The sequence below is a fragment of the Prionailurus bengalensis genome, chromosome E4 (assembly GCF_016509475.1).
Source record: "Prionailurus bengalensis isolate Pbe53 chromosome E4, Fcat_Pben_1.1_paternal_pri, whole genome shotgun sequence".
Taxonomy (NCBI): Eukaryota; Metazoa; Chordata; class Mammalia; order Carnivora; family Felidae; genus Prionailurus; species Prionailurus bengalensis.
This window is the reverse complement of record NC_057360.1, coordinates 56,484,696-56,501,249: the sequence shown is the minus strand read 5'-3', so window position 1 is coordinate 56,501,249 and position 16,554 is coordinate 56,484,696. Positions and strand designations below refer to the sequence as shown.

The window sequence follows — 16,554 nt, the reverse complement described above, 5'->3', positions numbered from 1 at the left end:
GGAGGGCTTTAGGGAGAATAGTTCCAAGTGTAAGACAAAATTTTGATCATGGAGTCCTTCGAGGTTGGATGGTGTTAAGTGGGTGGTGAAGGGTCCAGATAAAGGCTTTGGAGCATATGCAGATCAGAGACTAAAAGGGGCCATTGAGTTGTAGACAAAGTGGCAACAGCCGAGGAGGAGAAAATAGAAGGTAAAGCAGGAGAGAGAGTCAACAAAGGAGGCAAACAATGGCCCATCTAAATCTGCTTGGGTTGCTGTTGCTCTGCTGTTATCCCGGCTGTGGTTACTAGAAAATTGTTCTTTGTTTCCATAAATGCTTGTTTCACTCTTTCCTCTGTACTGAACGTGCTGTAAGGGCTGGGCCATGTGCTGTGTAGGACTTTTGTATTCTGCCGTCATCTCTCTTTCTCATCCATGGCAGGATACAAATTTGCCAGGAGCAAAATGAGTACTCCATAACACTTAGTAAGGGTTTGACCAGAGAGGGCTAAAGGACCCAGTACCAAAGCGGGAAAACTGGAATGCATCAATAATGCATTCTGAAGAAAACACTGTTTCTCCTTGACCCTATTTTTCAAGGGTATTTTTCTTCAATGTCCATGTGCCGTTAAGAGATGTTATAAAAAGAGATAAAGAGGTAAAACAAATGCTCTTTCTCTAATTCTCGGATACTCTAGAATTTGTCGTCAGTAGAGCCAAGAAAATCATCAGCTTTTTGGGTCAATGGTTCCTGGGAGCGACCTTGCCTTCTCATCTGCTTGTGGACTCTTGCTTTGTGAGCCTGTGTCACTGATGAAAAACGCCTGAGGCACCCGCAGGACTATGAATGAAACTGTGCCAAAAAGAAGATGTCAGGCAAGGTGTGCGGGGGCCACTTTTTTTCTCTGCACGCGATGTTTTATAAGCCACATAATACTGATCTAAACTGTGATGGAAACTAAGACCTAGTTCAATGTGATAAGGTTCTGAAAACATCACCTCTGACAAAGGGTGGAAGTGAAGTTCCACCCTCAGAAGAGCACTGAAGCACCGTAAGTGGGCAAGTAAAGAACAGTTGAAGCCGCCCCTCAACTTGATAGTTATATGAGCCTTTTCTCATCAGCCACCAAAAATTTTATGGAGCAGCCAACTTTCCCGGTTGGGGGAGTGACAGACTGGAGGGCACCAAGCACAAGTTTATGGGAGCCGTAGAGAAAAATGGTGTTGGGGTTTTTTCTTTCTCTTTTTCCCTCCACCTACCCTTTTTGTTTAGCTTAGCTCATTCTGAAGTGTACCATAGAAAAGGCCTTGATTATCAAATGTAATATTCATGTAAGATTGTGCTGTTCAGCCTCATATTGGGGAGTATACAGGGCTTCAGTGTTCCTTAATAAATTACCTCTTCGTGTAGCAATTAACCCCCTTCTGTGAAGGTTCAGTGTTTCCTTGGGCCTGTGCCAGTGCTAACAGCTATGGCTTAGCATTCTTTTTAATGGGCTGCAATTACTGCTGAGAGCGGGGAAACATAAAATATTAACACTTAAGCATCTTTTACACTTCTTTGAACATTAGATTATGTTGAAAATATAGCTGACTTTTCATTCTTAAACCTGATATTTGCTTAGAATTCCACAGGACCCATGAAAATGTTTCGGTAAGTGGTTTCTGTTGATTTATTAACTCTCGTGAAAGCTTAATGGAAATCCCTTGCCACCAAATATTGAATATGTTTTATGCATGCTTACAAAAGACTTGTTTACCAGTTCAACGGCTTTCTCACATTTTACAGAAGATAAATGACTTGGCACACAACTTGATGTGAGTCCCAGTTTTTCTCCTTCCATGCCATCTGTTGGGGACAGAGGGGACTGAAGCCTCCAAGCATCCAACAATTGTACAGGTCAAGTTAAATTGGGCTCTCCACTACGCATGTATTCACTATTATCTTTGCTCTAGTTACTGTTCCCTTTTATGGTATTGCCTGTTGATACGAAGTTCTCACGAAATAAATGATACGGGAATGTTAGTAATCTCTACGCTACTTAGTATTCTTTACATAATAAGTACATGTGGAATGATACATATGTACATCTATATATAATATACGTGTTGTATCATTACATATACTATATATCTGGTATATGCACAGAACATATGTAGTATATATACGATGCTTGCAGTGTATATGTAGTGTGCATGTTTAGTGTGTGTGCATATATAGTAGGCATACATGATATATATTATATATAATATACACACTATGTATACTATATAGAGAATAGACACTAATAAGTAATGTACCTATATACAACACATACACGTCTGCTTCTAAAACTATGAAATAATAGAGCTAAAAGAGCTATAACTAATTTTAAGAGATTATATGAATTCATTCCATGATTTCAGATAGTTAAGTCTAAATCCATTAAGATCAATTTATTTTCTTCTTTGCTGTCTCTAGAGATAGCTGCCATATTAACTTTTAATTATAGAAATAACTTAGGTACTTTTAATGATGGAAGTATATTCCATCAAATAAATAATTTTAATAAATCATCACATAATTTCTCATAAACTGAATACATTTGATTCTGCAATATTTGTTTTATTTATTCATTTATTTATTTATTTTTAATTTGTTTTGAGTTTATTTATTTTTGAGAGAGAGAGACAGAGCATGAGGAGGGGAGGGGGAGAGAGAGAGGGAGACAGAATCTGAAGCAGGCTCCAGGCTCCCCGCTGGCAGCTCAGAACTTCATGTGGGGCTCGAACCCACCAACTGTGGGATTTTAACATGAGCCGAAATCGGAGGCTTAACTGACTGAGCCACCCAGGCACCCATTGTTTCACTTAAAAAAAATCTTTTTTGAATTAATCGAACAGGACTTACATCACTAGGTGTGTATAGATTGGTACTGAGCTTTACTCTGGTTCTTCTAAACGTTATTTTGTGGGGGCACCTGACTGGCTCAGTCGGTAGAGCATGTCTGGGACTTGAGTTCAAGCCCCAGGTTTGGCATAGAGCTTACTTAAAAAAAAAAAAGTAAATAAAGATTATTTTGTGTGCTAATATTGTTTCTGAAATACTTTCCGATGTTTAGTTATTCTGACTGCTAAGACAGTCTTCCTTATGAACTACTGAATTATTTTACCACTTCGCATAAGTCCGTTTTCTCTTAATCATAGTCTAATACGACTGAAAGTAGAAAAGAAAACCAAATTGACCTCCTCCCTTTGTAAACACGAGATTCAGGTGTTAATTAAAATTCAAATACATCTATTTTTTCTTCCTTGCTTACAATTGCAGCACTCTTCTAGAATGTCCTCAACGAAACGGGATTGCTTTCATTCTCCAGCACAGGTTGGCAAACTGTGGACCACGATCTAGGTCCACCACTGCCTGTTTCTATATACGAAGTTTTATTGGAAACAGCCGCCCTCACTCGTTTATGCATCATCTGTTGCTGCTTTTGCATTACAGTTGGCAGAGCTGAGTAATTGTGACAGGGACTCTCTGACCTACAAAGCTGAAAACAGTTCAGCTGTTTTCAGAGCCTTTACAGAGAAAGTCTGCCAGTCTCCGCACATAGATGGACACATAGAAACAGGGACACAAATTTCCAGTCCAGAGCAGAAGGGATTATTGGATCAATATTTTTATAGCTTTTATTAACTGGTAAAAGAATTCTGACAAAGAATATTGTCATCCATAGATGGATGACATATTGTCCATCCATAGATGGACCAGTAATTACGCTGCTCTGAAAAGCAGGCGTTCACATGTGATATTGTTCACTGTATTAATAAATGTACCCAAAGGATGGTTTCAATGTGCATTTTAATATTCCATATAAACATGTTTACATTTAATTGCTTGTTTCTAAGATAATTCTCTTTAGAACTGTAATCTGCCAAAATTTCCTCAAATTCAGAGGTCTTTTGTCCTAAGTTGGGACATAGAAATATCACAGTTTACCCAATGGTTAAAAATGTGGCTTTGGCGGGGCCGAAAAGTCATGATTCACAGCAAAATGTGCCATTTCATGTCTGTTAACACCTGGTAAGTACCCAGAAAAGAGTATATTACCTTGGGCATGTCATTGAATTTTCTGAGCCTTATTTTCTTCATTTATAAAATGGAAGTAATGAACATATCCATCTCGTATCTCGTATGTGAAGATTAAATGCACTTGTTATAATGTATTTATGGATTATGATGTATGCCCCATAAATAGTGCTTTTTTATGATAACCAAAGTAAATGCACAATAAAAAATAATAATTATGATAATAGTTATCTCAACTCTTCATTTTATATGTTACAAGTAGCCCTTAGTCTTGTTCCTAAATCAGTGACTCTGACTGCTTCTTTGACTTGTAATAAAACTCAACAGTTCATTCTGAACTATAATGATAGGATGTGAGGCAAAACAGAACTCCTAGTTTATTTACGTTTCTTAATTAACCTCCCTCATTGAGTCTCTCTGTCTCCAGGCACAATTAAAGTGCTATGTGTTTCTCTAACACACCGAACAATTCTCTGTCCCTAGGCACCCTAGAATCTCAAACTGATGAAATGATTAAGGAAGAGGGAAATCCCAGAGGTGCCCAAGGGTGATATCTAAACATGAGAAATTGTCAAGAATGTTCTCACGCATGGTGACACGTGGGAATTCCTATGGACCAACCCATGTGCTGGCAATGCCACACTGCTTCAATAGTCAGGAAAGCCTTATTTATCCAGCAGTTTGGAGTGTTTTTACACACTCTTGTACACAGTTGCCATAGAATTTGCAGTTTTACCATTCAAGAGCCATTTATTTGAGGATTCTGTTTCTGCTCACTTAAAAATAGGCAAATATCTTCTTTACGTAGCAAAACTTTTTCCCCAGTGAAAAGCAACTTCTTCTTCCTTTAAAGTTTGCATTTTGCTTGCTACTCTTTCTCAGCATGGTGCAGTTATTTGCGCATCAATCGGAATCACGTTTCCATTCCCTTTCCATAATCGGCAAGAGAACTGGGTGCAGACTAGATAGATATACTCAAATCTCCGTACGGCCCCGGACATGGGCTTGCACATAGGCATTTCTCAAGACTGTTACCAAAATGAAAACTATTTCTTTACTTTCCACAAGGATCTGCCTCTTAAAAAATATCCTTTATCGGAATTCTTTTACCAGTTAATAAAAGCTATAAAAATACTGATCCAATAATCCTTTCTGCTCTGGACTGGATATTTGTGTCCCTGTTTCAAAATTCATATGTTGAAACTTCAGTCCTCAATGTGATGGTATTTGGAGGTGGGGCTTTGGAGGAGGTATTTAGGGTTAGATGAGGTCGTGAGGGCGGGACTGCATGATGGAATGAATGTCCTTATAAAAGAGGAAGAGACAAGGCCTTTCTCCACTGTGTGAAGAGACAGCAAGAAGGCATTCATCTGCAAGCCAGGAAGAGCACTCTCATCAGGAACTGAATCTGCTCGCACCTTGATCTTGGACCTCCCAGTGTTCAAAACCATGAGAAATAAATGTCTGTTGCTTAAGCCTATGGTATTTTTGTTATAGAAGCTCCAGGTGACTAAGTCTGTTGTTTTTTTTTTTTACCATAGCAGCTTGAACTAAGACTCTTTCTTACTGAATATTTATCTTTGGCGGACCCTGTTGTTGGCTGGCTCACTTCATGCCCATCCCAACCCCTCTCTCTCTTACCTACTTCTACGTATAGAATCTGCCCCAGATATTGCAGCCTGGTGTAGTTATGTGGCAGATAGGGGCAGTAGGATATAAGAGGAGACTAAGGGGACTTGGTGAGAAAGCGTTCCGTTTTTTAACAAAAAGGACAGATGTCGCTGGTACAGCCTTTCCCCTTCTTCCTGACTCGAATGTAGACCAGATGGCGGCTAGCACACTTCGAAGACGGCACTGCTCTGTGTTGAGGATGGTGGATGGACAGGAAGAGCCTGGGTCCTTGATGATGAGTGGGTGCTCAGTGGCCAAGCTACCGAGACTACTCCAGCAGACAGTTACCTCAAACTTCATGTTCTATCGGACAGTGAACTTCTCTCAATTCATTTCGGCCATTTAGCTGCATTGAATGCTGCTTACAAACGTTGGTGAACAGATGATTAAAAAATCCAGCAAAATTCGTCTAAAATACTGTTAGAAATACGATTTAAAATGGTACTGTAGTATGACCCATCGTATACTGGGTTATACTACAGTATATATATATATATATATATATATCTCCTTCAGAATAAGGATTTAGTGTTGGGTCCCAGCCCTACAACCCCCTACTAGCTCACTTAGGCAAATGATTCCACTTTTCCCAGCCTCAGTTTCTGTGTCTGAAAATTGGGTGAGATTATGTAATAAAAAGACTATAAGAATTGTGTGTTAAAAATGCATGAAAAGCACTTACTTGGCACATCTCACAATAAAGGCGAGATTTTATTATTTTCTTATATTTTATTTTATTTTTTATTATTTTATTGTTTATATTTTATTATTTATAATCTTATAGATGAAGTCGTGCTAAAGAACTTAATTCCATGGCCTCTGTTAGGCTTCGCTGAGGTTCTACTTTATAGTTTTTCAGCCATTCAGACATTGGGATGCCATACTGCCCGGCTTCAGTTTGACATCAGTAAACGAACTCACTTCGACTGACCACGTGTTTCAAACAGGATAGGTGAGGCTATCGTACAAAGGTTGGGAGATATTATTTCCGTGTTTGGGTATCATCTTACTGTTATTTCTATAACAATCACAGTTTGTTGCGATTCAATTAGTTCCAGACCAAAGGTTCATTAGAGTTAGGTTTGTTAGGATTAATATCTCAATTGCCAACGTTCATTTGAATCACCCCATCCATTCACAGAATGCTGCTTGTTTCTGTTGCCCGCGCGATGTTTAAAGATTTTGTTTGCCCCGTTTCAGATTACAAAGCAAACCCTTAACAGGTTGCTGTTGTTTTGTTTTTCTCTCTCTCTCCTCAGTTTGGAAGAGGCCTTCTCCCTGGCGGCCATAGCCAAACCAGGAGACAGCACAGGGAAGACAGGTATGATTTATATGAGGAAGAATGAAAATAAAAATCATACCCCACTTAAAGGAAGAGCCTGGGACCGAGTCAAAATAGTCAGAGATGAAAGCTTAGCAACTTTGCACATTTTAAGCGCCGCCTGGAATTCTGACTGATGGGATATTCTGGAAGAAGGCTTAAGCAAATAAATGCGCTAAGAAGAACACTGAAGTTGTTTCATGCCGTGGCTGTTTTAATCTTTGGGCATGAACTAGCAATTATTTTCATAGGGTGTGGGAGTAGAAGTAACCAGGGGATTTCTGAGGCCCACAACGGTCTTCTGTGGCGTGCACTGAGAATCGAATGTTACACCACAAGATTACAGGCTCTCTATCTCTTCTGACCAGTGCAAATTCTCGTCCACACTCCAGCCTCAATGTGTCATCCCAGCTGGAGTCTGCGGAAGGGGACGTCATCTCGCTGCCTGGGCTTTGGATAAATCAGATGGTATTAGCCGTCGTCTTAGAGGTTAGATGAATTCATGGCTCTTGAGGAAGTATACATGGGATGCCTTCATAGTCTAAAGTCTGTCTCTCTCAGGTACCTCGAAGTGTATGGGATTAATTAGCCAAAACCGATGAAACCTGCCCCACCCCACCCCCCACTGAGTTTCCATTTATGAGAAGAAATTATAAAGCATCCAGAAAGATCAAAAATTAAAAAAAAAATAGCAGACTTCAGTCAGTTACATTCTTCTTGGGCCGATCATGTATTTTCAGATGTTTTTTATTAGTAACAAAAGCCAAGCTATCTGAGTGTGTCCTCTCTGATAGAACAGACTCTTTGAGGACAGCCTTCCCGAAGCTTAACCCACTGTGACATGGCATAGATCCGAACCCCTTGTGCCCAGGATATTAACATCTTCTGTAGTGAAGGACGAGAGGCAGAAAAATGCTCGAGTTGCTGGGAAGGCCCTTTAATACACCATTTTGTTATTCTTTTCTTTCCAACACCGGGACTACCTTTCTCCCTAAACCTGAACATCATATAAACATCATCTAATTTCTCTTTATCTCCTCATTGCAGGCACAGGATATGAAAAATAATAATGTCATCCTGAGGCTTACTGGTTTCAAAAAGGAAGTTCTGCAGCTCACATATTTGGTGGGCATTTGATTGGGAGAAGGTCGTCCAGGTTAAGTCCTGTCCTTCGTCACCATGACTTCCCTCACCGTGAAGCTAGATTAATCTCCAAAAGCATTATCTTTGTTGTGTCAGAACTGAGCCCTGGTTCCTCTTGTCGGTGGTGCAATCCTTCTGTAACCTGGCCACTCTTGACTTTCAAGTCTCATCTCTCCTCACGCTTTTGCTTGAACTTGATTTGAAGGTCCAGGCAAATTTGGTTACCAATCATTCTTGCAACACTCCATTTGTGCTCGTTTGCTGGTCTTCTCTGGAACACTCGTATTGTCTGCCCGTGTGTCAATCTAGTTCATGCATTGTGGCCTTCCTGGAAGAGGCCTGTTGTGGTCGCTGCAGGTCTGATATTTTCCCCTCCTAAACTCGTGCCACTCTTCCATTTGTGCCCCTATTAGGGTATTCTTTACTTATTGCCCTTTATTAAACTATTTGCAGACCCACCTGCACTAGTTCAAGGTGCATTTATTGATCGTCCTGTGCATATCCTTAAGTGTTCTGGGAACAAGGGATACCACAGAAACAAAATAAATGTGCGCCCTTTAGCGCCAGGGTATCTCTTTGATTAAATTGTAAATTCTTCAAGGACATCCAATTCAGCTTTATATTTTACATAAGACAATGCTTTGAACACGGAAAGAAATTACTAATTTGTATTAAAAAACTAAATCAATGCTTTCCAACCCTAAAGGCCCCAGTGGCCCTCTTCTAGGCAATATTTTGCAATATGCTTTTATAATGCAGAAAGAAAAGTAAATAGGATCATCTATCTACACACATAATTTGAGAAAAGTTAATATCTATAAATAATAAATAAATAATAATAGTCAATAAATTTAACACCCTTAAAAAAGGCAGTTAAAGAACAGCAATTTGTAACAAAATAATATGCATTTCACTTATTTAAATGCTTGGGCTTGACTACTTGGAAGATGTGATGAAGTGGTCCCAGGAGTTCGTTTGGATTCTCAACAAACAAAAAGAGAAGAGACCATTCCCTATGTGAAAAGCAGGGAAATGAAATTGTAGCCATACTAGTAACGCTAAAATAGAAACTAGGGTTTGGATAGGTTATAACCTAGACTCATTCATGTAAAATAAAGAGAGAAATAACCTTAATTGAAGTTGGGAAAACATGCCAAAGAAAACTTGCAAACTAACAAAGTGGAGAAATGAAGCAAGACACTCCGACAAATGAGCTGTATCTTACTTGTAAGGGGAGGGTCAAAATAATTCATATGGAATGACCTAGGGCAGAGTAGTGACAGAGTAGCACAGAAAACATATCTCCTATTTTAAATTCCTGCCACGTGTTGGGAAATACTTTCAGTTTCTGGTATTTATTAAGACTTTCAAGGCCAAATATTTTGGCAGGTGGTAGGGGGCAGAGGGTGGATTAAGAGAAAAAAAAAAGAGTAATACACTCAGGAGGCTGTAGAAAACTGTTTTACGATATGTTTCGGGGGGAAGTATAAGAGGAAAATTAAAATTAATAGGCAACTCACCTCTGCTTCCGGTCACGACAGAGGAACTAGCATTGGGATAGCCTTCCTGCCGTAAACAACACGTATCTGCACAATATACAGGAAACAAATGGGTTCTGATGTTGGACAAGAGCCAGCACCAGAATGGGATTCCCGAGAGATGGGAAAGAAGCGTGTCATATAATTGCTCTGGTTTTCAGTCCGAAGCCGTGTTCCGGATCACAGCACCGTGAGCAGGAGCCTACACGGAGCACGACCATCTTAATGAACTAGAGAAACAGAATAGAGCCTAAGGAGGCTGAGAGAGCTAGAATTTGCAGGACAGAGCCCCAGAGAGAAAGAAGAAATACAGAGAAAGTTCCAGAAATCTGCACACAAGTGCCCTTAGATCTAGGATGGGATTCTGTGAGACTGAGGAAAAACAGTTATTGGGGAGCCATAAGGTAAATTCTTCAAGGACATCCAATTCTGCTTTATATTTTACATAAGACAATGCTGTGAACATGGAAAGAAATTACTAATTTGTATTAAATAACTAAATCAGTGCTTTCCAACCCTAAAGGCCCCAGTGGCCCTCTTCTAGGCAATATTTTGCAATATGCCTTTAGAATGCAGAAAGAAAAGTAACAAATAGGATCTTAAACTATGGACCACGCATGGTCCTGAGAAGGGTTTGAATTCAATCCAGAATGGAAAGACCTCATTAAACCTTTGGAGCACTAGAGACCCCTGAAAAGCCATGCCTTGGAAGTAGGGTCAAACTAGTTACTCAAGTCTTGACCTCATAAAGCTTAGTAACAAGACTCAAGAGAAATTAATCTACAGGTAGTTTAACAACTGCTGGAGCAAACCTCAATGCTCTTTAAAGGAAGACAACAAAATCGAGAACATCAACATTGTAACATTCACTATTCGGAATCTGATCCAGCATGCTCATCATGTAAAAGTGGATTCCTTGTTAACCATTTTGTAAAAGGTGTAACAAATGTGTAACCTGGGATCCCAGGAGAAGAGAGGAGGAGGATAGAAAAATATTTTAAGAAATAACGTTCAAAAATTTTCACAACTTGATGAAAATTATCAACACACGGGTCCAAAAAGCCTACTGAATTCCAAACAGGAGAAATGCACACAGAAACACAAAGGGGCACATTATTATCAGATTTCTTAAAAGTGGTGACAAAGAGAGGAATCTAAAAGAGAAAAAAAGACACATTATTGCCAGGAAACAGAGATAACAATTACCACTGACTATCAGAAGACAAGAAATGGCCTTTAAAAATACTGGAAGGGGCGCCTGGGTGGCTCAGTCGGTTAAGCGCCTGACTTTGGCTCAGGTCATGGTCTCGGGGTCCGTGGGTTCGAGCCCCGCGTCGGGCTCTGTGCTGACAGCTCAGAGCCTGGAGCCTGTTTCAGATTCTGTGTCTCCTTCTCTCTCTGATCCTCCCCTGTTCATGCTCTGTCTCTCTCTGTCTCAAAAATAAATAAGCATTAAAAAAAAAAATTTAAAAAAATACTGGAAAAAACAAACAAAAACAAAAACAATTCCAAAATGCGGTAGCAAGAACAAAACTCCTTCTGTTTATCAAGAAGAACATTCAGCAAGAACATCCTTCAAAAATAACATTTTCACAGCAAACACAAGCTGAATTTGTTCACCAGGTATTACAAGAAATTGTTAAAGGATGTTCTTACGTCTAAAGGAGAAAGATACCAACCACTTCAAACCCCCAATCTTTGGCCCCTCCATACTTTCTTAATCAGGAAACTGCCAATACTGGCTCATGTCCTTTTTCCATTTCAGATAAATGAATCCCACTGAATCACTAACGGAAATTCATTCAGATCTTCAACCTTTTTTTAAAAAAAAGTTTATTTATTTTTGAGAGAGACAGAGAACAAGTGGGGGGAGCTGAGGGGCAGAGAGAGAAGGAGACAGAATCCAAAGCAGGCTCAACACTCTGAGTTGTTAGCACTGAGCCGCATGCAGGGCTGGAGCTCAGGCGCTGTGAGATCATGACCTGAGCTGAAGTCAGATGCTTAACTCACTGAGCCACCCAGGCGCCCCATTCATTCATATCTTTACATCTCATCTTTTCTAAAAGCCAAATGAGTAATATATCTCCAAATCATTATCATTACATTTAACCTAGTCAACAGTTGGACAGAAGCACTTCGAAAATGCTCAGTGACAAAGGTTATTGAAAGAAATCTGTTTCTCGATAGTTCCTGTGAACATTCCTTTTACTTTAATGCAATCAATGTCATTTCCTTGTATCTCAAGGGTCATCTCTTTACTTTTTTATCAATAGCTCAGAAAAGTAGGTACATCATTGTTCAATATTTTAATTTTGGTATTAAATATTCACTAATTTTCCATTGAATGAAATAATTCTACAACAGTATGAAATAGTGCACACGATCTTTATAAGCAATTTCCTTTGAGAGCTAACGCAAATGCAGGATGAGATTATCTTTTTTTTTTTTTTTTAAGGTTTATTTATTTATTTAGAGAGAGTAAGCAGGGCAGGGGGCAGGAAGAGAGGGAGAGAGAGAGAGTCCCAAGTAGGCTGTGTGATGTCAAGGCAGAGGCCAACACGGGGTTCGGCTCTAACTCACAAACTGTGAAATCATGACCTGAGCAGAAATTAAGAGTCGGTTGCTTAACCGCTTAACTGACTGAGCCACCCAGGTGCCCGAGGACAAGATTACTTATTACGTCAGATAAGCCTTTTAATATCTTGGTTATTCTATAGGTTTCCAAATAATCTGTCATTCAAAAGCTTAGTCTTAATTTTAATTACTCTTAATTAGCGACTGATGCAAGTATTTACTGATTTGTGAAATGTTTCACCCGGATACTTGTCTACAAGGTATCTGTGAAAAATAGAATGAGCTGCTAAAACGTGGTGATTCTTTAAGTTGTTTTTAAAGCCTTGGGGCGCCTGGGTGGCGCAGTCGGTTAAGCGTCCGACTTCAGCCAGGTCACGATCTCGCGGTTCGTGAGTTCGAGCCCTGCGTCGGGCTCTGGGCTGATGGCTCAGAGCCTGGAGCCTGTTTCCGATTCTGTGTCTCCCTCTCTCTCTGCCCCTCCCCCGTTCATGCTCTGTCTCTCTCTGTCCCAAAAATAAATAAACGTTGAAAAAAAAAATTTTATAAAGCCTTGTTGATAAATTGTAGCCGGTCTCGTTATCTACAGAGCAAATGATAATATTGGAAGTGAGATTTTTTTTTTGTAAAATAATTTCAATGACTAACATCCTTATTTTATTCGGCCTCTATCAGTAAGTTTGAAAAGAATAGTTTTATACAACTTTTTCTTTCTTTGCAAATCTTATGTATGTGAACAGTAGATCTTTATCACATAGGATGCTCTCCTGTACTTGTCATAAAAATGTGCTTGTTGTAGGGGTGCCTGGGTGGCTCAGTGGGTTAAGGGTCTGACTGCAGCTCAGGTTATGATCTCACTGCTCTTGAGTTTAAGCCCTGCATCAGGCTCTGTGCTGACAGCTCAGAGCTTGGAGCTTGCTTCAGATTCTGTGTCTGGTTTTTTTTTGCCCCTCCTCGACTTGTGTGTGCTCTCTCTCTCTCTCTCAAAAGTAAATAAACATTAAGAAAAGGTTTTAAAAATGTGCTGATCGCAGCATATTACTTGGGGCTAATTTCTTTTTTTTTTTTAATTTTTTTTTCAACATTTATTTATTTTTGGGACAGAGAGAGACAGAGCATGAACGGGGGAGGGGCAGAGAGAGAGGGAGACACAGAATCGGAAACAGGCTCCAGGCTCTGAGCCATCAGCCCAGAGCCCGACGCGGGGCTCGAACTCACGGACCGCGAGATCGTGACCTGGCTGAAGTCGGACGCTTAACCGACTGCGCCACCCAGGCGCCCCACTTGGGGCTAATTTCTTAACACTCTTTGCCATCTCGTCAATTCTTCTTGAAATAATATCATTGCTTGATGAAAAAGTAAAAGAAAAAATTACTGTATTTATTTTCCTTTCCATCGTCATTCTAGTAAATTCGTGTACAGGTAGTTAGATTAGCTTTCCTCCAAGATTGTGTAGCTTACCACATTTTGCAATCATTTGTGCTACTCTCTAAGATTTGTTCCGTTTTGATGAACAGACTATAAACATTTCAGGGGCAAGATTCCTTGGAAATGTAGCATACCTTTGACAGATTTATTAGGATGTTTCTTTGTAAATTTTTTTTTTTTTAATATTTATTTTTGGGAGCACGAAGTGGGGGAGGGGCAGAGAGAGGGAGGGACAGCCAATCTGAAGCAGGCTCTATTGATAGCAATGAGCCCGATGTGGGGCTCGAACTCACCAACTATGAGATCATGACTTGAGTCGAAGTTGGATGTTCAACCGACTGAGCCACCCAGGTGCCCTGTAATTTTTTTTTAAGATAGTAATGATTTTGTTTCTTAATTTGAAAAAAAAAAAAAAAAAGACCAAATAGGGGTTAAGGGCACATTGGTGGCTTTTATGGGCAAAGCGGTAAAACTCAATTTCAAGTTGATATTGTTGTCATTTTCCTTTATTTCTGATATTTTGAAATAAGATATGAAGAAATATATTCATACATAGGTTTAGTTATCATAGAAGGAATGACTACGAATATAGAGTAATACACATGTTTTGTGTTAGAAACGCAAATTTTACGACTTGAGTTTCTTTTACTGGTACTGTTTTCCAAAACGTTGAGAAAATTTTTGCAAAGCAACAAAATACAGTTTTCTCTTGATTCACACAGTAGTTGCATTTTTGCAAAATTTAATAGAAGCTGTTAAATAAATTCCTTAATGTATATACATAAAGGAATTAGGGTCAAGCCTCAGGTAATTGTACGAGTTAAAATATATTTTTAAAAATCTGCAGAAGGTAGAACCATTATCTGCATATTAGAACTTCCCTGATCTTTGCAAGACATCTAACATACCTGGTCCCTTCTCCCTAAATGCTAGAAACTTCCCAAACCTTGTCTCAACAAAAACACTACGGCAGATTTCAGAAATGTTCCTTAGACATCTTCCATTGAATGACACTACGGTAAAAGAATAATTGTGGGGCCCCTGGGTGGCTCAGTCAGTTACACGACCGACTTCGGCTCAGGTCACAATCTTGAGGTTGGTGGGTTCAGGCTCTGTGCTGACAGCCGAGAGCCTGGAGTCTGCTTCGGATTCTGTGTGTCTCTCTCTGCCTCTCCCCTGCTCGCACTCTCTCTCTCTCTCAAAAATAAATAAACGTTAAAAGAAAAGAATGTGAATAGTTTGAGGGCGATTCCTCAGGGCTGCACAATTAGGTTATACATTTTACACGCTGCCCATAAATGTCCAATAGAGGGAGTACGGGGGCCCCGAGACCCACTGTATACTCAGTGCTTCCCGGAGGAAGGGGCAGGCAACATCTCTCCTTAAAAACGCCTCTTCTTCTTCCCAAGGAATGGTCCAGAAAGGTCACCTTTTCCTTACTTGTACAGGGTACAATGAAAGCAAATTATGCACAACAGAATAAATCGGGATGTTCTCACATCTAATGAAATATATATAAATATCCAGCAAGCAAGCAAGCAAAAAAAAAAAAAAAAAAAAAAAAGAGTTCTGAAGTGGAAAAATGATTTGCCTAACATGTTTCCTTTATTTCAGCATTATCATAATAATGTGTATTATAAATGTATATTATAGCTGCTGACTGGTCATTTCAGAGGTATGGAGGTCAGGGGGTGAATGAAATTGCACTTACCTATTTTTTGCCACGGACTCAGATCATCGTCCATTCCTCATCTGTACTATATTGTTGCTGCCTTTTCAGTGAAAACACATGGTTTACTAATTGTTAGTAGTTTGGGGACAGGTTGGAGATAGGGATGGAGATTAATCCTACTGAAATATGTGAATAGGTTGTATTTTGTTTATATATTTCTCTACCAAGGACACTAGATGTGCTTTAGTCCTCACTCTGGTACTCATGTCGATTATGCTCTCCAAGGAGTCCTCATTGGCGGCCACTATAGACACCTCTCAGCTAGAAGGACTGAGTCAAAGCTCTAGCTTGGAACAGAGAACGGCGTGCGTCTGGTGTCTCCTCTCACTGGCAAGTACAGCGGCTGCAGAAAACTGAAAATAATACGGGTCCAACTCAGGACGAGAGAGCACCAGAGAGGCATTGCACCTCAAGGACACTTGTCTGAAAATATCTAGGTGATAAAAAATATTTTTAAAGATTGTCTTCTGAGTCATTATTGCCACTGAAAAATAATAGTAGCAAGCCACAAGAAAAGTTTTATTTGGCTGAAGTCCCCACCCAAGCCCAGCTCTGACGCTACCAAACATTCTTGGTAACTTGGCAACAAAATATCTTCTATTATGGAAAGGCCATGTTTTTGAAGACATGTTAATTCCTCTCATTGGTGTCTGGGGCCAGTTAGCACACAAAGCTCTTGGAGCCCACACCGGACTCCACTTCCTACCTGGTTTAGTTCCTCTGTCCCAGCTCTACTCCCTGGCCCCACTCCCACCTGTGGACTCTGTAGATACCTCTTTCTCTGAAGAACCTTCTCACTGCCTCTGCCCCGCCCCTGTGTCACCATATCTCTTAGCCAGAAAATGTTCCCGGGGCGGAGGATGGCGGGCTGTTTTCCAAGTTGCAATTAGGGAAGATGAGGGGGTTCTCTTCCTTGAACAGTGTCCTTGCCTTTTGAGGCACCCATTTGGAACTTCTGGGGCCGTTGTGTCATTGGTTAGGCAGAACCCTGAAGGGCTTCGGAGTTTGTAGGCTCCTGACTGAGAGAGACTTGCATCAGAATCTTAACTCTTTCACTATCAGTGTGAAAGAACTTTCCGAAGTCTCCCTTTCCCCGTACCTCAGA

The 16,554-nt window shown here is 40.1% G+C and overlaps 1 non-coding gene across 1 annotated transcript; it reads left to right on the top strand.

The window, feature by feature from the left end:
- The first annotated feature begins 10,974 nt into the window (after nt 1–10,974).
- On the top strand, nt 10,975–11,059 carry TRNAQ-UUG. Its single transcript has one exon. It is a non-coding gene; the product is annotated as a tRNA-Gln (tRNA).
- Nucleotides 11,060–16,554: the final 5,495 nt, after the last annotated feature.